Below are 22,570 nucleotides of genomic sequence, written 5' to 3'. Positions count from 1 at the left end.
TCCTGTGGCCACTGCTGAGTTTTCCAAATTTGCTGGCATATTGAGTGCAACACTTTCACAGCATCATCTTTCAGGATTTGAAATAGCTCAACTGGAATTCCATCATCTCCACTAGCTTTGTTTGTTGTGATGCTTCCTAAGGCCCACTTGACTTCACATTCCAGGATGTCTGGCTCTAGATGAGTGATTACGCTGTCGTGATTATCTGGGTCATGAAGATCTTTTTTGTACACCTCTTCTGTGTATTCTTGCCACCTCTTCTTAATATCTTCTGCTTCTGTTAGGTCCATACCATTTCTGTCCTTTATCGAGCCCATCTTTACATGAAATATTCCCTTGGTATCTCGAATTTTCTTGAAGCGATTTCTCATCTTTCCCATTCTGTTGTTTTCCTCTATTTCTTTGCATTGATTGGTGAGGAAGGCTTTCTTATCTCTTCTTGCTATTCTTTGGAACTCTGCATTCAGATGCTTATATCTTTCCTTTTCTCCTTTGCTTTTCACTTCTCTTCTTTTCACAGCTATTTGTAAGGCCTCCCCAGACAGCCATTTTGCTTTTTTGCATTTCTTTTTCTTGGGGATGGTCTTGATCTCTGTCTCCTGTACAATGTCATGAACCTCAGTCCATAGTTCATCAGGCACTCTATCTATCAGATCTAGGCCCTTAAATCTATTTCTCACTTCCACTGTATAATCATAAGGGATTTGATTTAGGTCATACCTCAATGGTCTACTGGTTTTCCCTACTTTCTTCAATTTAAGTTTCTGAATTTGGCAATAAGGAGTTCATGGTCTGAGCCACAGTCAGCTCCTGGTCTTGTTTTTGCTGACTGTATAGAGCTTCTCCATCTTTGGCTGCAAAGAATATAATCAATCTGATTTCGGTGTTGACCATCTGGTGATGACCACGTGTAGAGTCTTCTCTTGTGTTGTTGGAAGAGGGTGTTTGCTATGACCAGTGCATTTTCTTGGCAAAACTCTATTAGCCTTTGCCCTGCTTCATTCTGTATTCCAAGGCCAAATTTATCTGTTACTCCAGGTGTTTCTTGACTTCCTACTTTTGCATTCCAGTCCCCTATAATGAAAAGGACATCTTTTTTGAGTGTTAGTTCTAAAAGGTCTTGTAGGTCTTCATAGAACCATTCAACTTCAGCTTCTTCAGCATTTTTGGTTGGGGCATAGACTTGGATTACTGTGATATTGAAGGGTTTGCCTTGGAAACGAACAGAGATCATTCTGTCATTTTCGAGATTGCATCCAAGTACTGCATTTCGGACGCTTTTGTTGACCCTGATGGCTACTCCATTTCTTCTGAGGGATTCCTGCCCGCAGTAGTAGACATTTAAGGATACTTTAAATGCCCTAAATATTCAAGCCTTTCATTAAATACATGCTCCAGTATATACTCTTAAACAATTTCATCTCTTATTTCCCAATTTTTCTTCTTTTCACACTGAAGTCAACAAAGCTGTTTATTGTCTCTGAAGTTCACGAACCCATCTGTGCCTTCATGAATTATGTACTTCCTACTGTGAATGTCTTTTCTCTCAATCACTTCCGGTTCAATTCTACACTGGCTGTCATAGCATCTATAAAAACTTAGCCCTTGGAATTCTTATCTGAGACACAGTAAAACAAGTTTTATACATATATAAATATATATACAGATTAATAAATATTCTCCTTATATCTGTACTTCTGTCTAGTTGTATTATGGGCAGTGTTAGTTGCTCAGTTGTGTCCAACTCTTTGCAACCCCATGGGCTATAGCCCACCAGGATCTTCTGTCCATGGGATTTCCCAGGCAAGAATACTGGAGTGGGTTGGCATGCCCTTCTCCAAGGGATCCTCCTGAGCCAGGGATCGAACTTGGGTCTCCTGCATTGCAGGCAGATTCTTTACCTCCTGAGCCACCAGGGAAGCCCAATTGTATTGTAGAAAGGGAAAAATATTTTCCCAAATTGTTGTCTTTGCTTTCAATACAACTTGTTTTGTATATACATATGTATACACTATGTATAAACACATATATGATATATACACATATGTTATATATATATATATATACATAGCACAGATAAACATTATATATAATACACATATTATACATATATATGTATATATTTTTAACACACTCATATAAACACACACACACATATCATAATCCTAACAAGTTCACAGTATTTCTGAAAATGTAATAGTGCACTCTTGCAAGCTGAGATGAGCCTGCCCAAGTACACCACTGATTCGACTACTTTGCTTCTGATGAGCTGCTGCTTCAGATTGCCTGAGTACCTCCAATTGATAGAGATCAAAAATTCCTTTCCAAAAACAGTCCCTCTCTCTGGTACGCCCAGACTCTCAAAAATGGTGAGCAAAGTACTTTCAAACATAGTGATGCTTTATCCTACTTTATTATGCTTGATGAACTAAGAAAACTCTGCATATAATGCATGTAGAGGATAGTGAATTAAAAGTTATGAGAGACACCCTATATACTCAATATTTAATATTTCTGAGTTTCCAGGACACCTCAGGTATTTTACATGATATGATCTGATTAATTATTACCTGGAAACTAAAAATTCTGTTTTTCTTAAAAAAATTTTTTTCCCTCTGTCTTGTATAAGCATCCCGCAACTTATTTTATATAGCATACTGACTTTTAGGAATAGATAAGTTCATTACTCTGTCATTTGTGCCATTTCTAGCTTTTAAAATGTCACTGAGTAAGTTTAAAAGTAGTTTTTAAGACACTGCTGCTGCTGCTGCTAAGTTGCTTCAGTCGTGTCCTACTCTGTGTGACCCCATAGATGGCAGCCCACGAGGCACCCCCCCACCCCGTCCCTGGGATTCTCCAGGCAAGAACACTGGAGTGGGTTGTCATTTCCTTCTCCAATGCATGAAAGTGAAAAGTGAAAGTGAAGTCGCTCAGTTGTGTCTGACTCTTCGCGACCCCATGGATTGCAGCCCACCAGGCTCCTTTGTTCATGGGATTTTCCAGGCAAGAGTACTGCAGTGGGGTGCCATCGCCTTCTCCGTTTTAAGACACTACTCAAGTGTTTAAGTAGGGACACACTACTTACTGTGTTTAAGACAGTCTGGTTCTCCCCTGACTTGCTGTGTTACCTTGGCAATTCACCTAACTTAGTATTACTCCTATCAACCAGACAGGAGTTTTGGTGGGGGAAGCCAAGGAGTAAGTGTTTCTCTCCTACTACTTGTTGGTGAGAGGAATCTTTAAAGATAAAAGATAAACAGTCTAAAAGTAAATTTTTATGTAAAAACAAAATAAAAAAACCAAGCATATAAAAAATAGAGTGTAGAATAGAACTTATAAGGTTAAATTAAGGTCAGTAAAGTATATGTGTACATGTGTGCTTGGTTGCTTTTTTTGTGTCTGACTCTTTGTGATCCTATGGACTGTATTCCACCAGGCTCCTAAGTCCATGGGATTTTCCAGGCAAGAATACTGGAGTAGGTTGCCATCCCCTTCTCTAAGGGTTCTTCCCAACCCAGGGATTGAACTCTTATCTCCTGCATTGCAGGCAGATTCGTTACTGACTGAGCCATCAGGGAAGCCCAAAATATATATTTACTCCCCAAATTAGAACAAATAAAATAATAGCAGGTTTTCTTTTAACTGTGTCTATAACAAATGAGAAGGAAAAATAATTTCCTTGAAACAAGTAGATATTTTTATCTCTGACTCATAGTTAAGCATAACAGTAAAAAAAAAAAGTACACTCATACAGGAAAATGCTGGCAATTAAAATATAAAATAGATCTTTAAAGCAAGAGTACTGGAGTGGGGTGCCATTGCCTTCTCCGGGCAATGGCACCCCACTCCAGTACTCTTGCTTGGAAAATCCCATGGACAGAGGAGCCTGTTAGGCTGCAATCCAAGGGGTTGCTAAGAGTCGGGCACGACTGAGCGACTTCACTTTCACTTTTCACTTTCATGCATTGGAGAAGGAAATGGCAACCCACTCCAGTGTTCTTGCCTGGAGAATCCCAGGGACGGGGGAGCCTGGTGGACTGCCGTCTATGGGGTCGCACAGAGTCGGACACGACTGAAGTGACTTAGCATAGCATTAGACATTATTACTTTATATACATATGAATAAAAAGAAGATGTATATAAGTAAAAACCAGGTATTTCACATGCTCATAAAGACCACTACAAAGAAATGTCCCAATTGTTCTGATTATGGTCATCATCTTTGTCTATTTGGGCAGCTATCCCCAAATACCGTAAACTGGGAAGCTTGTAAACAACAGAAATTTATTTCTTACGGATCCAGAGGCTGGAAGTCCAAGATCAGGGAGTCAATATGGTCATAATCTGGTGAGTACTCTTCTGCCTGTTTAACCATGAATACCTCTTGGCTGTGTCTTCATAGAGTGTAAAGGGCTAGGGACCTCTCTGAAGGCTCTTTTATTATTAGGGCAAAGTCCATTCAGAGGGCTTTGCCCTAATAACTTAAGCACCTCCCACTGGCTCCATCTCATAACAATATTATCTTTGAGGATTAGGATTTCAATGTATGAATTTTATGGCGACATGAACACTCAGACTATAGCAATCATATTAATTTAAAAAAATTTTTCATAATAGAAAAGTAATTAAAATATCACACACACACTCCCTGTCTCTCTTTACAATACATAGAGTGCCAGACCCATTTTGGCTATATTAAGCGGAAAGTTTTGTAACACTTTGTTTAGTTTATTGGCAAGAATATTCAAATGTTGATAGAATTTAGTTCCTTGCAGTTGCAGGATTGAGGTTCACTTTTCTTCCTTGCTGTTGGCCTGGGGTTGCCCTTGGTTTGTAGATGCCATCACTTGGGTCATGTGATCTAGCAGCTTCAGTGATGTTATACAGCAGGAGTCAGTGAACTGTCTTTGCAATCAGTCAGATGGTGAGCATTTTAGGCTTTGAGGGTCCTTGGGTCTCTGATGCCACTGCTAAACACTGTTGATGTGTAACTATTCAACCCTGTTATTAAGCAGAATTACTTTACTCTATGGTTGTGGTGCAGACACAGCCACAGACAATACATAAACGATATGGCTGTGTCCCCATACAATTTGAATTATAAAAATGGGCCCTGAGTGAGATTTGGCCCATGGGCTATAATATGCTGGGGCTTCCTAGGTGGCTTAGTGGTAGAGAATTCGCCTGCCAATACAGGAGACTTGAGTTTGATGCCTGGGTCAGGAAGACCCTCCAGAGAAGGAAATGGCAATCCATTTCAGTAGTTTTGCCTGGGAAAACCTGTGGACAGAGGAGGCTGGTGGACTACAGTTCATGGAGTCACACAGAGATGGAAATGACTGAACGACTGAGCACACATATGGCACATAGTTGGTTCACAATGTTGTCTTAGTTTCAGATGTACAGCAAAGTGATTCAGTTGTACATACTCAGGGAAGAGTTTTTAAAGGCAACATTTGGAGTGAGAGTTGGAGAATGTGTGATCAGCTTATGGACATTCTTCTGATTGGTTGGTGGTGAAGTAACAGGGTGATGTTTAGAGAACTTTAATCATTGACTTTCTGGTTCCAACCAGTCTGAGATCTACATGCTTGTGATCTGCATGGAGTCACCATTCCCCACCAGGTGAGGGTCTTAGTTTCACAGAACAACTCAAAGATCTGCCTCAGATTGTTACTATATCCCTTTAGGAGGAACTAGGAGTCCTGTGACTATTGTTCAAGCTTCTGTTACGTCTCTTGCTTGACTGCTTTCCTTCGTTTCTGCCTTTTCCACTTGTATAATCATCTAGTGTTTGAGTCTGCTCTGTGAAGCTCCAGGAAAACCAAACAAGAAGTGAAGGATACAGAGGGGCTTATACCTAAGTGTATATGTGTGTTAAGTTGCTCAGTCATGTCCATTTCTTTGCAACCCCATGGACTGTAGCCCACCAGGTTCCTCTGTCCATGGGGTTCTCCAGGCAAGATTATTGGAGTGGATTGTCATGCCCTCCTCCAAGGGATCTTCCCAACCCAGTGATCGAACCAGAGTCTCTTATGTCTCCTGCATTTCAGGTGGGTTCTTTACCACTAGTGCCACCTAAGAAGCCCTAAGAAGGCTCCATAATGTTCTGTTCAGTTTCATAGTCAGTTTGATATCCTTTATTCAAGGGAAAACAATCCATGGATTGGGTGAGTACAGTGTCTCACAAATAGTGGAACACTTCCCAATGGATGTGTTAGCCAAAATTTCAGAAACAGAGACCTGATTGAAATTAAAAGGTGTTTATTTGGGGCTTATCTAGGGCTGCAATGTGGGGAAACACAGATTCTAGAAGGACTTGAATCGTGTTCCCTTGGACTACAAAATGGGGGAGGCTTATAAAGGCAAAAAAGTTGCCAAGTTACACCTTAGTTACATGACTTGTTAATCAAGAATTATAATTGGAGCTGGCAAGAATTGGGATGCTTGTTAAGTAAAGATTGGTTGGGATCCAAAAATGCTGCATAGTTACAAGGGAGACCTTAAGACCACAAGGTTGCAGCTGGCAGGTGTTCTGAATACAGTTCGCAATGTCCTTGGAACCAGAACAGTTCAAAGAAAGTTCAAGTTCTCAGTGGTGCAGAGACGTGTTTGAGACCAGAGCCTCTACTTTTGTGTGCCTGAACTGTGATCACTCCATTATAATTTAAATTTGTCATCAAATATTTGGGAAGAGTAAGTTTTATAAAATGTTGGAAATAGCCATTTGGAAACAGGGCATGATTGGCTTGGAGGTCAGGAGTTTCCTTAAAAGCTAGCAGGTCAGTCGGGGAATAAGGAAAAGGGATTTGACTTAAGTTGGTTGGCTGGGGTTGTATATCCGACCTTGTTTGGAACCAGAAAATCTTCAAAGATTATTGGCAATCGAGAATCAGCTGCCTGGATACACATACTACATTTCTGGTCAAGTAGATCATTTACAGGGACACTAAATTTATCTGAATTTCAGTTTTCTGACACAGCACACCAAGCAGCTCCATCTTGGACTTAGAAACTTATTTCAACACTAGGTTCTCAGTATACATGGAGTGTCTTGTAATGAGTAAAACAGACATTAAGTATCAAAACACTTAAGTATTATAAATTGTCTTAAGTGGTCCTCCAGAAAACAAGAGCACTAAGAGAGAAATACTTTAAAGAGAACTACTTTAAAACCAGGTTTCTAGGCAAAAGTATCACTGAGAAATGTTAAGAAATATTAAAAATTAGAGGATGGGGAAAAAAGGAAGTAAGGGGAAAAAAAGGAAGCAAGGAGAAAAGGTCTTAAGGTTCAGAAGAGCTTGGTACACTCAAGGAATTAAAAGAAGGCTAAAATAAATTATCAGTATGCAGAGATAGGAGGGAAATTTGAGGTGAGAGAGGTGGGAATGAGACAGATATTGGTCTCATGTAGAGCACTCCTTCTTAACCAGGGCAACAGTGCCCCCAAGGGGACAAAAATTGGTTTTGGGTCAGGAAGGAGGTGAATCTCACTGTATGAAGCACAGATACTTACAGTAAATTAATAGGTATAGATTATATCTTTGGTGTTATAATTTAATGCAGAGTCCATGATTAGGAAAAAAGTGTCTTAAATAAAAACTTTCTAAGGACTGAAAATGACTATAAGTTTGAGAACCATCAACTTAGGGCAACACCGGTCCTGTTATTTCTTAATAATTCTCCAATTTCAGTGGCCTAACAGCAATACATTTCTCATTGATATGTTCACGTGGCTTTGCTTTCTTCCACTTGATGATTCAAGCACACACTGCTTCTAAATTTTGGTTCAGACAGTTCCCAACACCTTAAAGGTCTCTGCTCTGAGCTCAGAACCCAGGATCTTGCTGTCAGGTACATTGAATTGGTCCTATTCTCTATTAATAATAAAATAAAAAAATTAAATAATAAATAAAAAAATAAATGATCATATGCCCTTGTCCCTTCACCCCTCCATTGTACAGTTACAGAGCAGGGACAAGATATCCGTCATAAAAAATACCTGAACATTCAGAGAGGGGTAGCTATGGGGGTGCGGTGGGGGTGGGAACACCATGAGGACCTGCCCTGGCAGAGATGGAAAAGTTACTTGATTAGATCCCGGTTCTCATCTGAGAACTAGCAACCAGGAACTTTGTCCTCTATGAACCTCAACTGTATTCTGCATGGTTTTTCCTACTTCATTTTCCTGGATAGTCACAGGTAAAGTGGATGTTAGTTATACATTCCATGCTGGCTGTAAGGTTTTGGCAGACTGCTTTCTGCTTAGGCAAGTTTGGGGATCTGGTGGCAGTTCTAGCAATAAATGTCAAAGGTTTTTTGTGCCGGAATTTGGTTTCTTTGACAAGAAAATCCCCTACAACTTGGGTGGATGTCCCAGGTGGCACTAATGGTAAAGAAGCCATCTGCCAATGCAGGAGATGTAGGAGACTTAGGTTCTATCCCTCAGTGGGGAAGATCCCCTGGAGGAGGGCATGGCAACCCACGCCAGTATTCTTGCCTGGAGATTCCCATGGACAGAGGAGGCTGGTGGGCTACAGTCCATGGGGTTGCACAGAATCGGACACAATTGAAGCGACTTAATACAAATGTACAACTTGGAAAGGTTTTTGCTTCTAGCCAGTTCAGGTTACCAGGAACCATACCAAACTTCTTTCTTAGAAGTAGTTCTCAAGCCTATCTTTTCTCTTGGTTCCTCTCCCCAACACCCTTCAGTCTATGGGACTTTTAGGCTCTGAAACGACAGCTTATATAACTTGGCAGATGAATAAACAGAATAACTCCCTCTGGTGCCCACTAAAATGGACTGCCTTCTGCATTCAACAGTAGTTGGTTTCCACAAATATTTCCAGGAATCCTCATGTGTGAACTGTCCAGCCACTCACATTTGTTCATCTGTCATTTTTTGGTCAAATTAAAGCACATCTCCCACCACTATCACAAATAAATATCAACATTTCAGTCAATATACTAAAAAATTATTTCTCTCTTATCTAACAGAATGGCTGGTTTTCCCTCTTAGCCTAAGAACTGTCTTCCATGAAACAATTCACAGAAACAATTTCTTTCCTTGTGTGCTTCTGGCTGATATAGGTAAAAAAGGAGGCGGGAGGGGAGTGAAATAGGAAATGGCAACCCATTCCAGGATTCTTGCCTGGAAAATTCTATGAATGGAAGAGCCTGGTGGGCTACAGTTTACGGGGTTGCAAAGAGTCAGACACAACTGAGCGATTGAGCACAAACAAGGGGCCACCCTGAATCCAGGGTGATCTCATCTCGGAATCCATAATTACATGTGCAAAGGTCATTTTTCCACATAAGGTCACCTTTGCCGGTTTTGGGGATTACGACTTGGACATCCCTTTTGGGGACAGACCACTATTAAACCTGGTACAATCTGGTAAGAAAAAAAAAAGCCAAAAAAAAAAAAAAAAAAAAAGGTGGGGTGGGTGGGAGGAAAGAACATGCATTTAACTTTCTCCTCTGTCTTGGTCCAGATGTAACATATATTACCTTGTTGAGAACTATGAAAAGTCTGAGTTTTCACTACTTGCAGATCAACAGGTTAGACTGCCACAGCTTCATGAATGCAGACAGAAGGCACAAGATTCCTGAGTCAGAAACTGTGGACAGTCTATCACTTACCTCAAAGCAGGTAAAGGGTTTCGAGCTGTCTTCTGCGGTTTCAATAGAATTATCAAGGAGGTCGATGATCAAACTGTATTTAAGTCACACAGGTGATGATTTGGAGACCCAGCAGTTACAAAAACTTTGAAGTTGCGTGGCCTGAAGGATTTTAGTTCTGGACCATGGATTCTACTTGTGGACCCTGCAGGGGAAGCTCAGAGTTCAAACCTTGGAAAGTGAAAAAAACTGAAAGTCCCTCAGTCACATCCTACTCTTTGTGACTCACTGGACTAGTGAGTAGGCCACCAGGCTTCTCTGTCCATGGGATTCTCCAGGCAAGAGTTCTGGAGTGGGTTGCCATTCCCTTCTCCAGGAGATCTTCCTGACCCTGGGATTGAACTCAGGTCTACATTGCAAGCAGATTATTTACCCTCTGAGCCACCAGGGAAGGCCAACCCTTGGGTCACCAGGGAATTTTAGCAGTCAATAAAATTTGGCATCAGTGTATACATGGGAGATATACAGGAAAGCTTGCGACCCCATGGACTGTAGGCCACCAGTCTCCTCCATCCATGGAATTTTCTAGGCAAGAGTACTGGAGTGGGTTGCCATTTCCTTCTCCAGAAATGGTCCAAGTGACCAGCAAAATATCATCTTCAGCTAAAGACGAAAGATACTGAGGAGAGGAAATTCAATTCAAGGGAAGGTGAGTGTAGAAATGTTTGGTAAACAGAGGTTGCCCTGCCCTGCAGATAAGTCTCTCAGGTGAAAAGTTATCTTTGATAATAGGTCCCTTTCCAGGTGGCCCTAGTGGTAAAATAATCCACCTGCAAGTGCAGGAGGTATAAGAGATGCCAGCTCAATTCCTAGGTTGGGAAGATCCCCTGAAGGAGGGCATGGCAACTCAACTTCAGTATTCTTGCCTGGAGAATCCCCATGGATGGAGGAACCTGGTGGGCTACAGTCCATGGGGTCGCAAGGAGTTGGACATGACTGAGCGATTTGGCAGGCACAAGGGCCCCTTGCTAGTACAGGTGCCCTTTCTAATGTAAAATAAATGTAGATTTCCTTTAGTAAAGGGTAACCTCTCTGTTTTCAGAGTTTCTCTTATGTCTGCAGCTTTTGTTTTTTTTAAATAGCTCAAAATGATCCTTATGCCAAGAAGGCCCACTCTCAGACCGTGGAAGGGGTCCCCCTTCCTGCAACAGAAGTATGCTACCTTCCATGTTTTGGGGTGACATATTCTGCTGCCCTTCAATAGTCAAAAAGGAGGGACACTAGGAGGTTCAAAGGGGTCACTGGGTCCAGCAGCTCTGAAATACAGCTGGTCACATGTTTCACATCTCTTGATTAGTTTTCAAAATCTGGGGTTAACCCTACCTGTCATTCAGCTCCACTCTTTGGTTTTCTCCTTTTTCGTGGAAGGTAGCACACTTCTGTTGCAGATAGGGGGACCCCTTCCATGGTCCAAGAGTGGGCTCTTGTCCAACACTAGAAATAATCATATGAGGAGACACAGGGGCTAACAAAGCAAAAGACTATTGGGAAGGGGTGCCTGGTTGGAGAGGAGAAGTGTAAGGGAACCCAGGAGAACTGCTCTGCCACGTAGCTCACAACACAGCTTTGGGTTTTATGGTGATGGGATTAGTTTCTGGGTTGTCTCTGGCCAATTTCTCTGATTCAGCATCCTTCCTGAGGGTGCTCGCATGGTTCAGTCACAGTGGATTCTAGTGAAGGGAAACCTGGGAGGTGGTAGGACATATGGATTGGAGTCTCCTCTCTTGAGTTTTCCTGAATTCTTCTGGTAATTTGTTAGTTCTGTGTTTTTTGTTACCTCCTTTTTAAGATAACTTGTTCAAGTGGTTGTTACTATGGTGCCTGTCCAGGGTGAGTGGTTTCAGTGTTTTCCCTAACTCTTCTAAAGCTGAATAATTTTATCAGTGCTCTTCCTGCCCGCAGAATTTTGGAGATCTGACAACTTCCTTTCATCTTGCACTCTGTCTGCCCTTTCAGTCCAATAAGCAGTGTTTTGTTTTTTTTTTTCCTTTTTTTTTTTAAATAAGCTTTTCAAAAACTTTGTAGGGCTCCCCTGGACTTCAATGGAGTTAACTTCATTTGATAAAACCCATTTCTACAGATCTTTCCAAATTAATGCCTTCTCTGTTATAGCTTCCTGCTGAGATGGATAAGGGTCAGTGCCCCTTAAACCTCCTGGAGGCCCCTAGTTTGATTAAGAGAATCTAAGAGGCACACCCTTCATCTTTTCAAAGGATTTTTTTGTGTGTGAGTGGATACTTCTTTTTTTCTGAAGTTTCAGCAGAAGTTTAAAAAGTCACATTTTTTCAGCAGAAGTTTAAAAAGTCACATCTTAACACCTGAGGATGTCCAAATTCATCAGGTCCTGGATCCTTTTTGTTTAACAGTTTACCCTCAATTTCTCTCTCTTATATTTTTACTATAAGCAGAAGAAGAAACAGGTGGCATATTTACCACTGGCAAATATTTACTTATTTATGGAATGCAAGATCTTAGTTCCCTGACCTGGGATTGAACCCATGATCCATGCACTGTAAGTGCAGAGTCTTAACCACTCGACCGTGCTCTGAGGAAGCAAGGGGAGGAGGAGTCAGGTTATATAGAAGGTTTACAACAAAGGGAAGGTAGTCTAAACATCAAAAAATGATTGTTAATTAAAGAAAGCCAGGTATCTCGAGTTAAGGAATTTATTGCTTTTATATTTATGGGAAGATACAAGAGTCTGGGCTCTTTGAAATCATTCCTTTGATATGTACCTCAGCTATTTGGGGCCAGTTTCCTGTATTCTCACACCCTGAGTTTCCTCAGGGCTCAGCCTAGGGAGGGGCTTCCCTGGTGGCTCAAACATAAAGAATCTGCATGCAGTACAGGAGACCCCATTCAATCCCTGAATTGGGAAGATACCTGGAGAAGGGAAAGACTTACACACTCCAGTATTCTTGCCTGGAGAATCCCATGGATAGAGCCTTTATATTAGCTCCCTTGGACTGTCATAAAGCACCACAAACTAGGTGGCTTAAAGCAACAGGAATTTATTCCCTCACAGCTCTGGAGGCTGGAAGTCTGAAATCAAGGTGCTGGCAGGGCTGCATTTCCTCTGAAGTCTCTTGACAAAGTTCCTTCATTGCCTCGTCCTAATATTACTATTAATACTTGGTGTCCCTGCTGATTCACACCACTGTTAAGCTCCATCATCATGAAGTCTTCTTCCCTGTCTTACACCTTCAGATGGTGTCCCTTTCCTGTGTGTCTGTCCAAATGTACTTTTTCTTACAAGGACACCAGCTATTGTACTAAGCCCACCCTAAATCCCTTTGTGTGTGTGTGCTCAGTTGCTCAGCTGTGTCCAACTCTTTGTGACCCCATGGACTTTAGCCTTCCAGGCTCCTCTGTCCATGGAATTTTCCAGGCAAGAAAAAACTGGAGCGGGTTGCCACTTCCTACTCCAGGGGATCTTCTTGACCCAGGGATTGAACCACATTTCTTGCATCTCCTGAATTGGCAAGCATATTTTTTTTTAACCACTGATGCCGCCTGGGGAGCCCTCTGATCTCAATTCATTAGTCACTGAAATTCAAAAAGTGTGCAGTACCAAAGTTAGAAGCAACTTTCCTACAACTCATGGGAGAATCCCTTGACACTATTGGGATGGGAAGTGCATGCATATAGTATACCAATTCCTACTATACATTAGATGTAGAAGCAACCAAAAAAAACACAAAAAACAAAAAACATCAAATCGGTTCATAGGTCCCACCCACAAGGTCACATCAGCTTCCCTCACCTACTGTGCCACCTACAAAAGTGAAAGTGAAAGTCACTCAGTTTTGTCCGACTCTTTGCGACCACATGGACTATACAGTCCATGGAATTCTCCAGGCCAGAATACTGGAGTGGGTAGCCTTTCCCTTCTCCAAGGGATCTTCCCAACCCAGGGACATAACCCAGGTCTCCTGCATTGCAGGTGGATTCTTTACCATCTGAGCCCAGGGAAGCCCTGACCCCTATGAACCCTATCCAAACCGTGTTAACTGTATTTGGGCATTTCTTCTTCCCTGGGCACCCTCTGGACACCTCTTCTCACTTCCATGAAAGTGAGAAGGTTGGCCCTTTGGGGGGCTGATTCTATAGAGTCACAGAAGTTTAAAACCCTCCATATCCCAAAGTTCAGAGTGTTTATGGCCTTTGATCCTCCTTGGGACCAGAGAGACCTTGGCCCTACCACAAATTATCTTTATCCTTAAAGCCAATGAAATTGGAATAGAATGGGAGTGAGGGTCTAGTGGGTGAAGAGGGAGATCACAGCTTCACATTGGTTGGCGGGGCACATTTGTTTTTAAGTTCAGCTGTCAGCCACTCCGGGCTCAACCAAATGAAGTTTTTTCTTTAAATATTTATTTATCTGTCTGTACTGGGTCTTAATTGCAGCCTGTGGGATTTTGTAGTTGAAGTATGTGAACTCTTAGTTGTGGCTTGTAGGCTCTATTTCCCTGACTGGGAATCGAACCTGGGCCCCCTGCACTGGGCGCAGGAAATCTTAGCCACTGGACCACCAGGGAACTCCCTTAACCAAATGAACTTCTAATGCTTTTACTACATGTGAGTTCCGTATTATATAGCAAGATCCTCATTGCCAGCATTATTTCAGCTTAGGAGTTCCTTGGTGCCACAACTGCTTCATCTTTTGTATGGAGCTGTGGAACTGTGGAGAGGGCCACCCGATCTTCCTGATAATACCTCTTCCTCTACTTACCCAGATAAGAGTGAAGATGACCAAGGCACCATTTGACCAGTTTGAATCATATTTCTCATCACTCAGCCTCTTTAACTTCTTTAACAGGCAGGGCACTGCTGCCCCTCATCCTCCCCGTTCAGTGCATGGGTGACACCACTCAGTAATGAATTCCCGGTAATCAAGCCACTGATCTCAGAGTGTGGGGTCATTGTCCTTTCTCTTTCAGGAGCCCCTGGCCATAGACAGAACCAGCAAGAACTGTGAAGAGTTTGAGATTTTACCTTTGTTGTTGTGGTGGTTGTTCAGTCACTTAGTTGTGTTCAACTCTTTGTGACCCATGGACTGCAGCATGCCAGGCTTCCCTGTCCTTCACCATCTCCTGGAGCTTGCTCAAATTCATGTCTATTGAGTCAGTGATGCCATCCAACCATCTTGTCCTCTGTTGTCCCCTTCTCCTCCTGCCTTCAATCTTGCCCAGCATCAGGGTCTTTTCTAATGAGTTGGCTCGTCACATCAGGTAGCCAAACTATTGTAGCTTCAACTTTAGCATCAGTCCTTCCAGTGAATATTCAGGACTGATTTCCTTTAGGATGGACTGGTTTGATCTCCTTGCAGTCTAAGCGACTCTCAAGAATCTTCTCCAACACCACAGTTCAAAAACATCAATTCTTCGCTGCTCAGCCTTCTTTATGGTCCAGCTCTCACATCCATACATGACTACTGGAAAAACCATAGCTTTGACCAGATGGACCTTTGTTGGCAAAGCAATGTCTCTGCTTTTTATGTTATCGAGGTTGCTCATAGCTTTTCTTTCAAGGAGCAAGCATCTTTTAATTTCATGGCTGCAGTAACCATCTTCAGTGATTTTGCAGTTTGAGAGCCACCATCTTCAGTGAAGAGTTTGAGATTTTACCCTACCTACTGGTTAACCAGGGAAGGGGACCAGAATATGCAACCCTAAAACATACTACTTTTGCATAACAATTATTTTGAGTTGATGGCAATTGAGGAACATTGGACACAGGGAAAACTCTAAAGAAGAGCATACCTTGTCTTTGTGTAAAAGGAAATTTATTTTTATAAAGAAAATTTAAATTTGTAAAGGTGTCTCCTCTTCCTGTGTCAGGAAGAGGAACTCTTCATCCTAGGAACACAACATCTGAGATGACTCTAGACTCTTATCAGCCGTTCTTTCCAACGTGAAGAAATTCTTGCAAGGTTCTTGGCAGGTGAAATGGTACATTCTACTTCTAACCAATTAGCTTTAAGACTTTTAGTTCAAAAAATTATTTACAAAATCAGGAAAATATTCTTATCTTTATCGTCTCAATTTATTGATACCATTTCATGATGTCAATGTATCATATGTAGATTATATTGAAGTGCTATCATTTATCTTGACACTTCATAATGCTAAACACAGTGGTTAGCTATATAGTATTAAAATTCAATTGTTTAAAATAAAATAAAAATTGATTCATGAAGTTATTTGAACCACCACCATATTCTAGGACACCAGCTTTTGCTAATTTTTTTCTATTTTTTGGTGATGGACCCACACTAATCCTCAGAGCTCCTTGAGACCAATTAAATGCGTCTGTGATTGGCTAGCCAAGGTTAGCAAAACATCCACTTGAAATTAAAATTTATTAGCAGCATAGTTGTAATAGCCTGCCCAACTAGCTGTAGACTGTCATACACATTGAATATGATTTTAAAACAGAAAAATCAATTAAATCTCTCATGACTCTAAAATATATTCGGAGGGTAAGGCAATATACCCTGTTGAAAGCAGCAAGAAATCAGGTCATCTCCCTACCCCTCCACTCAGAGGTGGGTAAAATTTAATTAATATTCCATACATGAAAGTCAGTGTAATGTAGGTAAGTATATGGCCTTTGGAGTCAGACAGGCATAGGACTGAGTCATATCTGCTCTCTGCTGTTTGGCCATAAACAAGTTACATAATTTTTCTGGTAAAAAACAGAATTCAACTGAGTAAAATTTAAAGGTTTGGTGACTTTATTCAATGATTCATGAATGTGGCAGAATCCAATCTGGCTGATAGAAAGGGGTGCCAAGGAGCTTTCTAAAGTGAAGGACGTTCATGGGCAGAATGGAGTGGCAACAAGGAATTAACAGGCAAAAAGCAGGTTGGTTATTGCAATGTTACTTTCCTTTGGAGGCTGGAGGTGATCTGTAAGGTGGGATTAACTAGTGGTGATCAGGTGATTCCTGATTTTCTGGTTTAAGATTCCATTACAAGCAGAAACTGTAGTTAGCGTAAATCTTAAGTTGGTGACATAGGGTTTAGCATTGGTAACTCCATTTTGGATCTGTCATCTTGTTTTTAAAATCATTAAGTGTCAGTTTCTTCTTCTATATTACAGAAATAAAATTGGCAACTTCTTTATCAGTTCTTGATAGAATTACAGGAGAGATAAAGTATGTGAAATTTTACCTCAGTACCTGAATACATACACAATTAATGTTTGCTTTTTAAAAAATAGTTTATTGCCTATGTGTTAAGATTATGAAGCTTCCCATCATAATGCAAATGTCCTAATTTTACATTCAGTTCAGTTAAGTTCATTTGCTCAGTTGTGTCCGACTCTTTGTGACCCATGGACTGCAGCACACCAGGCTTCCCTATCCATCACCAACTCCCTGAGCTTTCTCAAACTCATGTCCACTGAGTTAGTGATGCCCTCCATCCATCTTATCATCTGTTGGCCCCTTCTCCTCCTGCCTTCAATCTTTACCAGCATCAGGGTCTTTTCCAATGAGTCAGTTCTTCACATCAGGTGGCCAAAGTATTGGAGTTTCAGCTTTAGCATCAGTCCTTCCAATGAATATTCAGGACTGATTTCCTTTAGGATGGACTGGTTGGATCTCCTTGCAGTCCAAGAGACTCTCAAGAGTCTTCTACAACACCACAGTTCAAAAGCATCAGTTCTTTGGCACTCAGCTTTCTTTATAGTTCAAGTCTCACATCCATACGTGATTACTGGAAAAACCATAGCTTTGACTAGACTTCATTGGCAAAGTAGTGTCTCTGCTTTTTAATATGCCATCTAAGTTGGTCATAGCTTTTCTTCCAAGGGGCAAGTGTCTTTTAATTTCATGGCTGCAGTCACCATCTCCAGTGATTTTGGAGCCTAAGAAAATAAACACTGTCACTGTTTCCACTGTTTCCCCATCTATTTGCCATGAAGTGTTGGGACCAGATACCATGATCTTAGTTCTTTGAATGTTGAGTTTTAAGCCAACTTTTTCACTCTCCTCTTTCACTTTCATCAAGAGGCTTTTTAGTTCCTCTTCACTTTCTGCCATAAGGGTGGTGTCATCTGCATATCTGAGGTTATTGATATTTCTCCCCGCAGTCTTGATTCCAGCTTGTGCTTCATTCAGCCTGGTATTTGCATTTCTCATGATGCACTCTGCATGTATGTATATAAATTAAATATATGTATATACAAATGTGTGTGTGTGTATATATATATATATACACATCCATGTATGTATATAAGTTAACATCATGCATATAAATTAAATAAACAAAGTGACAATATACAGCCTTGAAAGACTCCTTTCCCAATTTGGAAACAGTCTGTTGTTCCATGTCCAGTTCTAACTGTTGCTTCTTGACCTGCATACAGATTTCTCAGGAGGCAGGTAATGTGGTCTAGCATTCACATCTCTTGAAGAATTTTCCACAGTTTGTTGTGATCCACACTGATAAAGATTTTGGATAGTCAATAAAGCAGAAATAGATGTTTTTTCTGGAACTATCTTGCTTTTATGATGATCCAGTGGATGTTGGCAATTTGATCTCTAGTTCCTCTACCTTTTATAAATCCAGTTTGAACATCTGGAAGTTCTTGGTTCATGTACTGTTGAAGCCTGGCTTGGAGAATTTTGAGCATTACTTTGTTAGTGTGTAAGATGAGTGCAGTTGTGTGGTAGTTTAAGCATTCTTTGGCATTGCCCTTCTTTAGGATTGGAATGAAGGCTGACTTTTCCAGTCCTGTGGCCACTGCTGAGTTTTCCAAATTTGCTGGCATATTGAGTGCAGCACTTTCACAGCATCATCTTTCAGGATGTGAAATAGCTCAGCTGGAATTCCATCACGTCCACTAGCTTTGTTCATAGTGATGCTTCCTAAGGCCCACTTGACTTCTCATTCCAGGATGTCTGGCTCTAGGTGAGTGATCACACCATTGTGGTTATCTGGGTCATGTAGATCTTTTTTGTACAGTTCTTCTGTGTATTCTTGCCACCTCTTCTTAGTATCTTCTGCTTCTGTTAGGTCCATATCATTTCTGTCCTTTACTGCGCCCATCTTTGCATGGAGTGTTCCCTTGGTATCTCTAATTTTCTTGAAGAGAATTTTAGTCTTTCCCATTCTATTGTTTTCCTTTATTTCTTTGCATTGATCACTGAGGAAATCATTCTTATCTCTTCTTGCTATTCTCTGAAACTCTGCATTCAAATGGGTATATCTTTCCTTTTCTCCTTTGCATTTAGTTTTTCTTCTTTTCTCATCTATTTGTAAGGTCATCTTTAGACAACCATTTTGCCTTTTTGCATTTCTTTTTCTTGTGGATGGTCTTGATCACTTCCTCCTGTACAATGTCATGAACCTCCATCCATAGTTCATCAGGCACTCTGTCTATCAGATCTAACCCCTTGAATCTATTTGTCACTTCCACTTTACAATTGTTAGGGATTTGATTTAGGTCATCCTTGAATGGTCTAGTGGTTTTCCCTACTTTCTTTAAGTTTGAATTTGGCAATACGGAGTCATGATCTGAGCCAAAGTCAGCTCCTGGTCTTGTTTTTGCTGACTAAATAGAACTTCATCTTTGACTGCAAAGAATATAATCAATCTGATTTCAGTGTTGACCATCTGGTAATGTCCATGTGTAGAGTCTTTTATTGTGTTGTTGGAAGAGGGAGTTTGCTATGAGCAGTGCATTCTCTTGGCAAAACTCTGTTAGCCTTTGCCCAGCTTCATTTTGTACTCCAAGTGCAAACTTGCCTGTTATTCCAGGTACCTCTTGATTTCCTACTTTTGCATTTCAGCCCCCTATGATGAAAAGGATATCTTTTTTGGGTGTTAGTTTTAGGTGGTCTTGTAGGTCTCCACAGAACCATTCAGCTTCAGCTTCTTCAGCATTACTTGTTGGGGCATAGACTTGGATTACTGTGATAAAGAATGGTTTGCCTTGGAAATGAACAGAGATCATTCTGTCATTTTTGAGATTGCATACAAGTACTGCATTTTGGACTCTTTTGTTGACTATGATGACTACTCCATTTCTTCTAAGGGATTCTTGTCCACAGTAGTAGATATAATGGTCATCTGAATTAAATTGGCCCATTCCAGTCCATCTTAGTTCGCTGATTCCTAAAATGTCTATGGGAGACCTAGGTTCAATCCCTGGGTTGGGAAGATCACCTGGAGAATGGAATGGCAACCCACTCCAATATTCTTGCCTGGAGAATCCCATGGGCAGAGGTGCCTGGTGGGCTACAGTCTATGGGGCTGCAAAGAGTCAGACATGACTGAGCAACTAACACACATTTATTAATGTGCCCATGTGCTAGGTCACTTCAGTCGTGTCTGACTCTCTGCAACGCTGTTGACTGTAGCCCATCAGGCTGCTCTGTCCATGGGATTCTCCAGGCAAGAATACTGGAGGGGGTTGCTGAGCCTCCCTCCGGGTGATCTTCCTGACCCAGGGATCAAACCTGCATCTCTTGCATCTCCTGCATTGGCAGGCATGTTCTTTACCACTAGCGCCACCTAGGAAGCCCATTATAAATTAATATCTTATACTAAAGATTTTGAGGAAAAATTAAAGAAAGCTAAAGATTCATGTTTTAATGTGAGTATAGTTGAAAGGAAAGAAAATAACTATTCATGATGTACTATATATATGTAAATACATAATTTATTAGATATTTTAGAAATGTTACTTTAGAAGTCCTGCTTTATAAATATCATTCCTATTTTCTTTATATAAGAAACTGTATTCTTTTAGACAGTTTTACAAGAATATAAAATACATAATGTCATAAATTGGAGAGAATCCAATAATAATTATAATATGCACCTGTTTTACCCAGAGCAACATTGGGAAAAAAATTATTGAAAAATAAAAGGCATCATCTTTATTTTTGACCATCAGATCTTATCTCTAAGTTCAGAAATGCCCTTTAGCTATTTTTAAATTGAATTCACTCTTGGATAAATGGGAAGATTGAACAGTAAGACTGACTTTAGTGTTCATCTATAAACACAAAATATAATTTAACCTGAGAATGTTTTATGATTTTGTTAGCCCGTAGGTTTTCCAAGAAAACATGCAGTTTTAATACAACCTATATGCAGGTTGTAAGACTTGGATGAAAAATTATGACTCAGGATCCTGGACCTTAAAGGTAATGCATGATATTCAAGTACTGTTAAAATGATTATCTGTAGAGAGAAATGGTAGATTGCTCTAACTATAAAGTCATTGTAAGAAACAATGTCTTCTATAGGATATAGATTAGACACAAGACAACTCACATTACTTACCAACTCACCACAAGAATTTACACAAAGTATGGGGGAAAAAATTCAAGAGCAATGATCAAAGTGGATCAACTCAACATTTATTTGTGAAATTCTGTGACCAAGTTGAGATAATTTTCACAAGTACAAAAAGCTGACATATAAAACATAGGTAACCACCAGCGCTCCATTTTTAGGGATGGAGACAGCAAAGAGCAATACTCACAAGATTGGGTTGCTAGAAATTTCATTTTGTGCTACAGGAAAGCTAAGCCACCCAAGCAAAGTGTTTCTATCAGCTTTTTCCTGGAAGAAAAATTACATAGCATGATTGGGATATGAGAAAATTTGGAATAATAATATTTGTTGTAATTTTTCCTGCATTAAGTTGGAGAGAACTTTGCTTTGAGCTCAAGGCACTAGAGAAAAACAATTACTCTAAACACCTATTTCCCCCCTAATTTATGTGGCTAAAGAAAGAACAATTACTTGTTTTGTATTTTTATATTCTCTTGTGTACAGAAATTCCTGAGATAGGTGGTTTTGTTGTTGTTGTTGTTGTTGTTGTTGTTTGTTTGGTTTTCCGATTTCTCTCTTGAAGGGACAAATAAGATGAATTACTTACCAAAGGAAACCTTTATTTCTTAGACATCATTTGACAATTAGAAAAGACTAAAAGCAAGCAAAGTAAAATTTCTCTGACCTTGCATGTTCTTATTTATTCTTCAGGAAATCCAGTCTCCCCCTAGATAATCTTGAGAAGTTCCTGGAATTGTCATACGCACTGCTCCAAGAAATGAATCATCTCCATGGCTGCTGCATGCATTTTAGCACTTTTCGCTTTCTTCTTTTGCTCACTGAGTATCTCAGCTGTTGCTCTTCCCCTGATGTCAACTGTGCTACCAATACCCACCAGAGACACAACTGCTCCTGCTGCTGCTACAGAGTCACACAGGGGCCTGGGAGCTGACCTTCGTGCTGACCTTTGCACCAGCCATTGGTGACTGATGGTGTTGATGACCACAGCCTAGCCCAGGAGTACTCCCAAATCTGCCATCCTTCACCTTTATCTTCACTAATCAGCATAAATGTTGTCTCTTATCTGAGTTCTTAGATTTTTGTGTCCCACATTATAGAAAAATATCTATTTCCCTTCTCTCTGTCCTAGTCTGTCTTTCTCTTTTTCTCATTGTCTTCCTTGCACGTTAGGACACAGGAAAATGCAGGTGAAAAGTCAAAGAGGGTAGACAGAGAATACATACATACATACATAATAATTACCTATGAAGTAAATAAACTTGTTTATGTGATAGAAAGTTACAGGTATAGTGTCTGCTTTACATAGTCTAGTCAGGAAAGCCTTCCCTGAGACATGAAGGGTGAGAGGAGTTAATAATGCAGAGAGTAAATATTCCATTTAGAGGCAATGCTAAATTTAAATTTTATAGGCTATAGAGAGCTAAGTATATTTAAGTATACTGAAGAACTGAAATGAAGCTAATCTATCACTGAATCTACATGACTTGACTTTAAAATAAGTTTCTTTTCCCCCTTGGTATTCACTTACACATGTATGTAGGCCCTACTACCTTCTTGAAATGTCCTAAATA

At 40.5% G+C, this 22,570-nt stretch overlaps 1 long non-coding RNA gene across 1 annotated transcript in view; it reads left to right on the top strand.

Annotated features, from left to right (window-relative positions):
- Positions 1-22,178, top strand: part of LOC129651459 (uncharacterized) — a 31,956-nt gene extending 9,778 nt beyond the window's left edge. Inside the window, exons 2-3 of the long non-coding RNA XR_008714153.1 lie at positions 20,746-20,845; positions 21,690-22,178. This is a non-coding gene — a long non-coding RNA (uncharacterized LOC129651459). The remainder of the gene's footprint in view (positions 1-20,745; positions 20,846-21,689) is intronic.
- The last annotated feature ends 392 nt before the right edge of the window (positions 22,179-22,570 follow it).

The sequence above is a fragment of the Bubalus kerabau genome, chromosome 4 (assembly GCF_029407905.1).
Source record: "Bubalus kerabau isolate K-KA32 ecotype Philippines breed swamp buffalo chromosome 4, PCC_UOA_SB_1v2, whole genome shotgun sequence".
Taxonomy (NCBI): domain Eukaryota; kingdom Metazoa; phylum Chordata; class Mammalia; order Artiodactyla; family Bovidae; genus Bubalus; species Bubalus kerabau.
Note: the sequence above shows the minus strand (reverse complement) of the source record. Positions and strands in the feature narration are given on the sequence as shown.